Raw genomic sequence first — 9,356 nt, forward strand, 5'->3', positions numbered from 1 at the left:
AAAATTATAACAGGTCCTTGAATCAAGGCCCAATTGAAGTGATTTAAGCAGTTTGCAATTACCCATTCAGGAGCCAAGACTACAGAAAGTTGCCATTCTACTTATAAGAGAAATAACAGGACCAAATATGTGTCCAAGGGAAGTGTCTTTCCCTGGTCTGATTTTCCTGCACCTTCTCAGGGAATAAGACATAATGATAGCCAATCTTAGGTGCTTTACTAGGAATTTAAGTTAAGGGGAAGTCTGGCCTCTAAAATGTTAGAAAGCTGCAACCCCAAAACTCAAACACTAGTTTCAAGCCCTTCAGTATTGGCATAGAACTTCCTCAATCCATGGTCTGCATGACCTTTTTGCTCCTTGGCACTTTGCAGATTTCTCAGTCAGTCTCCCTGACCTTGTGGCTCTTTTTTCTCCCTTCTCCTGGAATCAGACAGAGAGACATTAATCACAGTCCCATAATATTTACCAGTAATTGGCAGGTTACCATAGTCTAAGGTTTTTTTGGGTATGCATTAATATTAAAGTAAATATATATTTATATTAAGCTTATATCACTGTAAAATCAAAAAAGGATTAACATTGATTATATGTACTTTAAGTACAAAAATGAGAAAAAGGGAAAAATCAATTGCTCTATTAAAAAAATTAAAAGGAAAAGCAATAAGAAAATTTAAAATCTGGGGGGAAAATACTATGCTCTCAAGCATAAAAATGAGAGAAAAATGAGAGAAAAAGAATAAAAATAAAAGAATGTTTTAAAAATCAAAAAATATATAGCTTTGAATTAGTGAAAGGTTTTTTTCACCCAAAAATGAGATCCATTTCCTATTAAGCTTTTGCATGAATTGTGAGTGTAAATATTTTCATAAAATAGCAGATTTATAATGCACATTCAAATAAAGTACCATAATTTCTAATAACACATTTAAAGACAATAGCAACCAAACCCATATTATAATCACTTGTTATGATGTTTTTAAAAAAATCGTATACTTCTTACAAATTCAACAAGTATAGTAAATCATTCAACCGTGGGTAAGATATTTTCTTAACAAACTCTATTACTGCCTCCATGGCAATTGTGGGGCAGAGCCTAAAAAAAAAAATCTGATTTAAAAAACCTTTTGGGTCTAAATTATCCTTAGGAATTCTAGATCCTCCTGATGGGAAAGCAAGTAAAAACATAGAGACTACACATCAAGCATACAGGAACTCTCCTGGCTTCCTGTGTAAAAAAACAAAAACAAAAACAAAAAAAACAAACAACCAAAAAAACCTGGGTAGGAAACTTTCATGTTTCCTCTACCCCTTTAAGACAACAATTCTTTATAATAAAATATATAAAACCTTATCCTTTAAGACAACAATTCTTTAAAATAAATATATAAAACCATATCATTTATACAGAAGGGTACTAGACATCTAAAGTTAATTCTAAAGACCTCTTATAAAATTATAATTTTAATTCTCAAGACATCAAAATCTCCAAGGTTGTGCACAATTATCAAGATGGAATAAAAACTTAAGACATGTGATCCTGTAGTTGAGATGACAAATTCAATATACATAAGGCTTATGGGCTTTTACAACTTAAAAATGTTTAAGATGTTCATAAATGGTACAGATAACAAAATTGGATTAATACAGGTAAACTTAAAAATTAAACCTTGGGCTCTTCTTCCCTCCTCCTCTCGCATCTCCTTCTCCTCAACCGCCACCACTCAAGGCCCCCAGTTCGCCACCGCTTTCTGCAGTCTCCCGCCCTCTGCCCAGCGATGGCGAATGTGGCCGATACAAAGCTTTAGGACATCCTCGGTGTTCCCCCAGGCGCCACAGCGAGAATGAACTCAAGAAGGCATATAGAAAGTTGGCCAATGAATACCACCCTGATAAGAATCCAAATGCTGGGGACAAATTCAAAGAAATAAGTTTTGCATATGAAGTTTTATCAAATCCTGAGAAACGGGAGTTATATGATCGCTATGGGGAACAAGGCCTTCGTGAAGGTAGTGGTGGAGGCAGTGGCATGGATGATATTTTTTTCTCACATTTTTGGTGGTGGATTGTTCAGTTTTATGGGTAATCAAAATAGAAGTCGAAACAGTAGAAGAAGAGGCGAGGACATGATGCATCCACTCAAGGTGTTTTTAGAAGATCTTTATAATGGCAAGACCACCAAACTGCAACTTAGCAAAAATGTTCTTTGCAGTGCTTGCAGTGGCCAAGGTGGCAAAACAGGAGCTGTTCAGAAATGTAGTGCATGTCGTGGTCGAGGTGTACAAATAATGATAAGACAGCTGGCTCCTGGGATGGTACAGCAGATGCAGTCTGTGTGCTCTGATTGTAATGGAGAAGGAGAAGTAATTAATGAGAAAGACCGTTGTAAAAAAAAAGTGAAGGAAAGAAGGTGATAAAAGAAGTGAAGATTCTTGAAGTCCATGTAGATAAAGGTATGAAACATGGACAGAGAATTACATTTACTGGAGAAGCAGACCAGGCCCCAGGAGTGGAACCAGGCGACATTGTTCTTTTGCTACAAGAGAAGGAGCATGAGGCTTTCCAGAGAGATGGGAATGATTTACATATGACACACAAGATAGGACTACTTGAAGCACTGTGTGGATTTCAGTTCACATTTAAGCACCTAGATGCTTGTCAAATTGTGGTGAAATATCCACCTGGCAAAGTAATCGAACCAGGCTGTGCCCATGTAGTTCGAGGAGAAGGAATGCCTCAGTATCGTAATCCCTTTGAAAAAGGTGATCTTTACATAAAGTTTGATGTACAGTTTCCTGAAAACAACTGGATTAGTTCAGAGAAACTTTCTGAACTTGAAGACCTTCTTCCAGCTAGACCTGAAGTTCCTAGTGTGATTGGTGATACAGAAGAGGTGGATCTTCAGGAATTTGACAGCACTCGGGGGCCTGCAGGTGGTCAGAGGAGGGAAGCTTATAATGACAGCTCTGATGAGGAAAGTAGCCATCATGGACCTGGAGTACAGTGTGCCCACCAGTAAACATTGCTTTAAAAAAAGAAAGAAAGAAAGAAAGAAAAGTTGCACAAGAGGAAATACTTTCCAGTTTTGCCTGATTTGTTTTCAGCGATCCAGATGGATTGTCTAAGCAATCCAAATGAACTGATGGACATCTATTGCTGTATGTGTAACTTTTAAAATTGGTTATAGTATCTACAGAGTGTATAATTTAAACTAACCACAAAGCTTTACATCTTCATTTTGACTGTTCTGTAGCAGAATAAAGCACTTGAAAGGAAAAACAAGATTCCCTTTCACATGGGTTCTAAGTTTCAAAAAAAAAAAATTAAACCTTGTTTTTTTTTCTTTCTCCCTTTTATTTCCCTTTTATCTCTGAATTATTGTAAACTTTAATTTGGTTATGTTTTCATGATCCATTGGGGGAGACTTGTCTCCCAAAGGATCACAGGGGGAAATGTAAAGTTGAAAAGACCTTGTACCCTTTTAAACTACATTACCCAAACTCCCTTTCACCATACCCATAATTCCTTAGGCAGTTTCCTATTGGTCATTGGTTTTCACAGGCTGGATTATAAGGTGTGTTTTGGTGTGGTCAGGGAGGGTTTTTTTGGAGAGGAGGTGGTGTGGTAAAGGATGAGTTGGGACTCTTTCCCTGCGCATTTAATAAATCCTTATAAATATCATACTTTGGAGGCAATGAATATTAATTTTAAAACTTACACTCTCAACAACCAAATACCAGGAGGTAGGGCTAATTGGCCTTCACATAGTTTTAGAAAGTACAAGAGAACAAAGAACAGAGTTGGCCAGGTGGGGAAAACAATTTGATTAGTTACAGAACAGATAACACCATTGGTGGGTGAGGGAACACTCAAAATGATTGATTAGAAATTGGGAATGATTCCCTCCTTCCCTCCTGTGATTAAGAAGTGTTAATTGTTTGAATCCACCTGCAACGTTAGAGATATTGAACCAAACTTCTGGTTAACAAACCAGATTTCCTTAAAGGACAACTTGGTGGTGTAAAAATACTAGAACAGACTCCCTGGTGCCCTCCTGAATCCTTTAAGAATAACAGATTTCCTTGAAGCAAGAATAGGACAGTGATTAGCAGGAGAACAAAACTTCTAAACTTAGATCACTGACAAAGAGCAAATAAATATGGCTTGAGCAGTCATACAAAATGGGGCAATAATACTGAATAGGATCAAATGTAGAATAGGATCAATTACAAAATGTTAGAGAATTAATTTAATTTTTTCAATATTTAAAGTAGTGTGTGTTGGTACTCCTAAAAGCATAGCTTACTATGCTATGATAATGTAGTTAACCTTTTTTTTAATCTTTACCTTCCATCTTAGTTATTAATATTGTGTATTGGTTCCAAGGCAGTTGAAGGGATATACTTCTATTTGAGGGTGACATTACTGAGCTGGAGAATTTAATTAACTCAAAGCAAAGGCACTTACTGAAATGATATATTTAGAACAATGGAAATAAAACATCACCCCAATGAATCTAGAGTTCTTTGGTACAAATACATACATTGGTGTGAAGATTGGCACCACCCCTCCTCACTAAAATGTCTTCTCTTAATGTCATTGAGTTGCTTCTTGTGAGTCTCTGCTGAGTTAGTATTTCCAATTGGGCTTATAACTGAGTAAGGAACATGGTTCTGATGCTTGGCCATGATTTCCATCATCTCTAACTTTGGAGTCAGCTGAAATTCTGGCCCTAGGTTAAAGCTTTTGCAAAAACATAAAATCACATACCTCAGGACTAGCAGGAGTCTGGGTTCTTCAGCCTGCCATCTCTCAAGGAGGATACTAGGTCCAAGCACTGGCTTTATATTTCTTCTCTCCAAATCTGCAGTTCAGGCGAACTCCTTACTCCAATTGATCATGTCATGTGTTTCTACTTCAAGACTCCATCACCCCTAGAGAGAGAGAAAGGGATAAAAATCCTCTCCCTATTCTTGTTGCAGTCTCCAAGAGGTTAGTTGATTGGACCAAAATTACATTAATATTGTTTTTTTACTCAAGAATAAAATGGATTTAAGTGAGACAGAGTGGCACAAAGTTGTCACCCTCAATTTATTTTCTAGAGTCATCAAAATCCACTGGCAAGACAAAAGTTAAGATGTCTGGTGATGACTTGGGATGCAGGGGATGACTTTGGCCTCTTGGATGTCTCACTAAGACTCCACAGTCTTCATGACCATTAGAATAAATTGTTTTCATCCATTCCCTCCACCACGGTAAGTCTTTATATACCTGGTATAGACACTCTGCTAACTCATTAAAGGGTTTGAGGTCTATCAGTTCCTTTCAGCTTGGTTTATCCCATCTGCCCAGACAGTTTTACTGGGGATAGCCACAGTACATGCCACAGCTTTTTGGAGCCATAAATAAGAATGAGGTGACAGATGAACACAAAAGAAAAAGAGTACCAGACCCAGAGAGCTCTATCCACTGCGCCACCTAGGTGGCTAGGTGCTAAATGGTATAGTGCATTGATTCCCAAAGTGGGCGCCACCTCCCCCTGGTGGGTGCTGCAGCAATCCAGAGGGGATGGTGATGGCCATAGGTGCGTTTATCTTTCCTATTAATTGCTATTAAAATTTTTAAAAATTAATTTCCAGGGGGCTAAGTAATATTTTTTCTGGAAAGGGGGGCAGTAGGCCAAAAAAGTTTGGGAACCACTGGTATAGTGGATAGAGTGCTGAGCCTTGGGTGAGGAGGACCTAAATTCAAATCTGGCCTCGGATACTTACAAGCTATGTGACCCTGAGCAAATCACTTAACTTTGTCTGCCCCAGTTTCCTTAGCTATAAAATGAGTTGGAAAAGAAAATGATAAACTACTCTGATACTTTTGCCAAGAAAACCCCAAATGGGGTTACAAAGGGTTGGACATGACAAATGGACAAAACAAAGGACTATTTTAGTCACTGATTTGGGGCGGTGGAGGGAAAGTGGGTAGTCTGGAATTAGTGGGGTACTCTTATGAAAACTCCCTTCAACAATGCAGATCAGCTAAAATGTTCGTAGCTTATAGTCTTAGGTATAAGATCAGCTTTCTGAAAAACACAGGACCCATTAAAAATGTAATGTACATTATTAACATTTTCTACATTACTTTCTCTAGCCTAGACAATCAACAAAATAATGTTAAGCCCCGATTTATACCATTTGCCGATTTCCCAGGTATAAATGCTTACATTGAAAGTTTAAAAAGGGGCAACTAGGAGGCACAGTAGAGAGCAAAACCTGGATTCCAGAGGACCTGAGTTCAAATGTGACCTCAGATATTTCCTAGCTGTCTGACTCTGGGCAAGGCATTTAACCCCCATTGCCTAGCCTTCTATTTTAGAGTTGTTACTAAAACAGAAAGTAAAGGTTAAAAAAAAAAAAAGTTTAACAATCAGCTCTTTTCAGTGGGCAGGAACTAGCTCTAGCACAGACCTGGTTACAACCATGATTTTAAACTTATTTTGTGTCATGGACTCCTTTGGCAGTCTGAAAAAGGCTCCAGACCCTTACTCAGAATAATAGCTTTTAAAATACAAGGCAGAAATGTTAAATTTCAATTAGAGCTTAATTTTTTTTTAAAACCCTTACCTTCCATCTTGGAATCAATACTGTATATTGGTTCCAAGGCAGAAGAGTGATAAGGGCAGGCAATGGGGGTCAAGTAACTTGCCCAGGGTCACACAGCTGGGAAGTGTCTGAGGTCAGATTTGAACCTAGGACCTCCCGTCTCTAGGCCTGGCTCTCAATCCACTGAGCCACCCAGCTGCCCCCCAGTTAGAGCTTAATGAAAATAAAGATGCAATTTTCCCCCACCTGTTGAAAGCCGTTATATGTAAAGAGCCAATTGGAGAAATAGGGTCAAATTTAGGGCCTGTTATCTGGATTCCCTACTTGACCAATCCAGGCTGAGGCAGTCTTTGTGTTTGGTCCTGGTCACCTGAGCCCTGAAAAGCTCTGGTACCAGCAGGTAGATTAATCCAAAAACAACTTGACCCCTCCAAGAGGCTATTAGGAGTCATTTAGAGAAACAGAGTCTGTAATAGATGTTTTATCTGGATCCCATTACAAAATCATCGGCAAGTAAAACTGCGTGTATGATTTTTCTGCACTGCATGTCAGATGCAGATAGAATGGACCATCTAAGGTAAAAATCTGAGGCTCCTCTTTTGACTCATTTTTAGATCCCCACATTCTCTCAACATTCTTATTGGAAAGCTTTGAGTCCTTAAACCGGAGCAGCAGCTACTGAGTTAACAATTCCTCTCCTTGACAATTTCTCTCCTTGATAATTAAGAAGCCTGAAACCTAAAAAATATATTACTTAGATAAGGACTGGAGCAGGACAATTTAGTCCAGACTATCTGACCAGGTGCAGATCTGTAAATCAAGGCAGAACGCAATTAGTAAACATCTCCATGAAATTTATTTCTGCTTCCGGAATTATCCCCTACTAATTGGTTGTTGGAACTTGGCCCTTGTCTTTGCACCCATATTTCTATTTTTTAGGCTTTAATGAATTGTGTATGATTTATAACCCCCTTCACAGCTGTGATTCTTTCTTTGTGTTCTTTGTTTGAAACCAGTATAAAATAAAGTCCAAAATCCCATAGCATGGGATCAGCATGGGCTAACCTCTAGTTCGGCTGTTCTCAGTTTCTTTTTCCTGTCTTAGCAATCCGACTCCGTAAAACGCCACTCAGGACCCCTACCATATACAGCTGGTCCTCTATACCCACCCAATTTCATGAATTCTCTGAAGTCTCTCCTTTGGGATCAGTGGACCCTAGATTAAGAACTCTTTTTTTTTAACCCATACCTTCTGGCTTAACAATTCTAAGACAGAAGAGACTGCTGGAGCATGAGAAGAAAAAGGAGATGGATTTGAGAGATGTTGACTGCTTCGCATCAGCCCATACGTCTCTCAGATGGTCTCTATCTGCCTGAATAAAAGCTGATGACGTTTCATGTTTTGCCGAGTTCCCATTTGTCTTTATTCTGCCTTTCTGCATCAGACAATAACATCTGCCTTCCAACATTTCACGCAGTGTGCATGTACATGTCTAATCCCCTTTGTTAGATGGTAAGCAAGGACGGTGTCTTATTTCATCACTGCATCCCAGCCCCAGCACAGGGCCTTAGTAGTACATCCTTAATAAGAATTTGTTAAATTGAATTTGAGTCATTTTTCCAGGAGTGGATTTGCACTGACGCAAGCATGATTTCTTACCAGCCTCTTCAAAGGTTGATGGGGATTAGGTGTATAGATGGGGGTATTGAACAGAGTGAAGCTGATTGGCTTATGTGGGAGCAGAACACACATTAGCGTGTTGTAATCATCTGCCAAACTGCAGCTAGAAATCACATTCCCCGTCTACAGGAGGTAGAGTTACTCTGGTGAATTAGCGAGTGCATAGTACCCTGAATCTATTAACTGAAGGGGAAAATGTCAATTATGTGCTAGCTCTGTTTATTTATTCCTCCAAGCCCTTATCTTATTTAAGCAATATGCAAGTGGAATTTGAATACAGAATTGTCACAATTTATTTTTAAAACAAATTTATTCTTAAAAAGACATTTAAGAGTACTATTCCTTACTTCAAAGGCCTAAAGTTTTGTCTCTCTCTCTCTCTCTCTCTGAGAATAGATGTCCCTATCTTAAACAGAATAGAAGTACAGCAATCACTCATGAACCAAATCCCAATAATGATCATTATGGGAAATTGAGTAGTATTCCCTTTTTTTCTCTGTAAAGATAACTCTAAAGGGTTGTTGTTTTTCTCCCCCTTTGAGGAAAACAAAGGTTAAGTGACTTGCCCAAGGTCACCCAGCTAATATTGTCTGAGGCTGACTTTGAATTCAGACCTTCCTGATTCCAGGTCCAATGTTCTATCAACTATGCCACCTAGCCACCAGTCAGTGAGGGAAATGAAAACATCTCCATTTTTCTGATCTGGACTATGTTACCTATCCTTAGCTGGCCTGGTGGTCTTCTGCTCCTGAGGCTTACCACATTTGTACTGGATTTAGTACCAATACCTAATTGGCTTTTGCCCTACTGCAGCTCAGAACTCCCAACCTCTCCCAATAGGCAGGCATCAGATATTTTCTGAACTCAAACTACTGTACTTTTCAATTTGTTAGAAATATGTTTTGGACCTTTTCTATTTGTATGAGGACTATTTGTCAGTAAGAAAATTTCAATGAACAATATGTACCTACTAGTTTTACTCTTTTTTTTAAACCCTCACTTTCAGTCTTAGAATTTATACTAAGAGGGGGCAGCTGGGTAGCTCAGTGGATTGAGAGCCAGTCCTATAGACAGGAGGTCCT

At 38.6% G+C, this 9,356-nt stretch overlaps 1 pseudogene; it reads left to right on the forward strand.

The window, feature by feature from the left end:
- The first annotated feature begins 1,775 nt into the window (after positions 1-1,775).
- On the forward strand, positions 1,776-3,303 carry LOC123231185 (annotated as a pseudogene).
- The last annotated feature ends 6,053 nt before the right edge of the window (positions 3,304-9,356 follow it).

This window comes from Gracilinanus agilis, chromosome 1, assembly GCF_016433145.1.
Source record: "Gracilinanus agilis isolate LMUSP501 chromosome 1, AgileGrace, whole genome shotgun sequence".
NCBI classification, from domain to species: Eukaryota; Metazoa; Chordata; class Mammalia; order Didelphimorphia; family Didelphidae; genus Gracilinanus; species Gracilinanus agilis.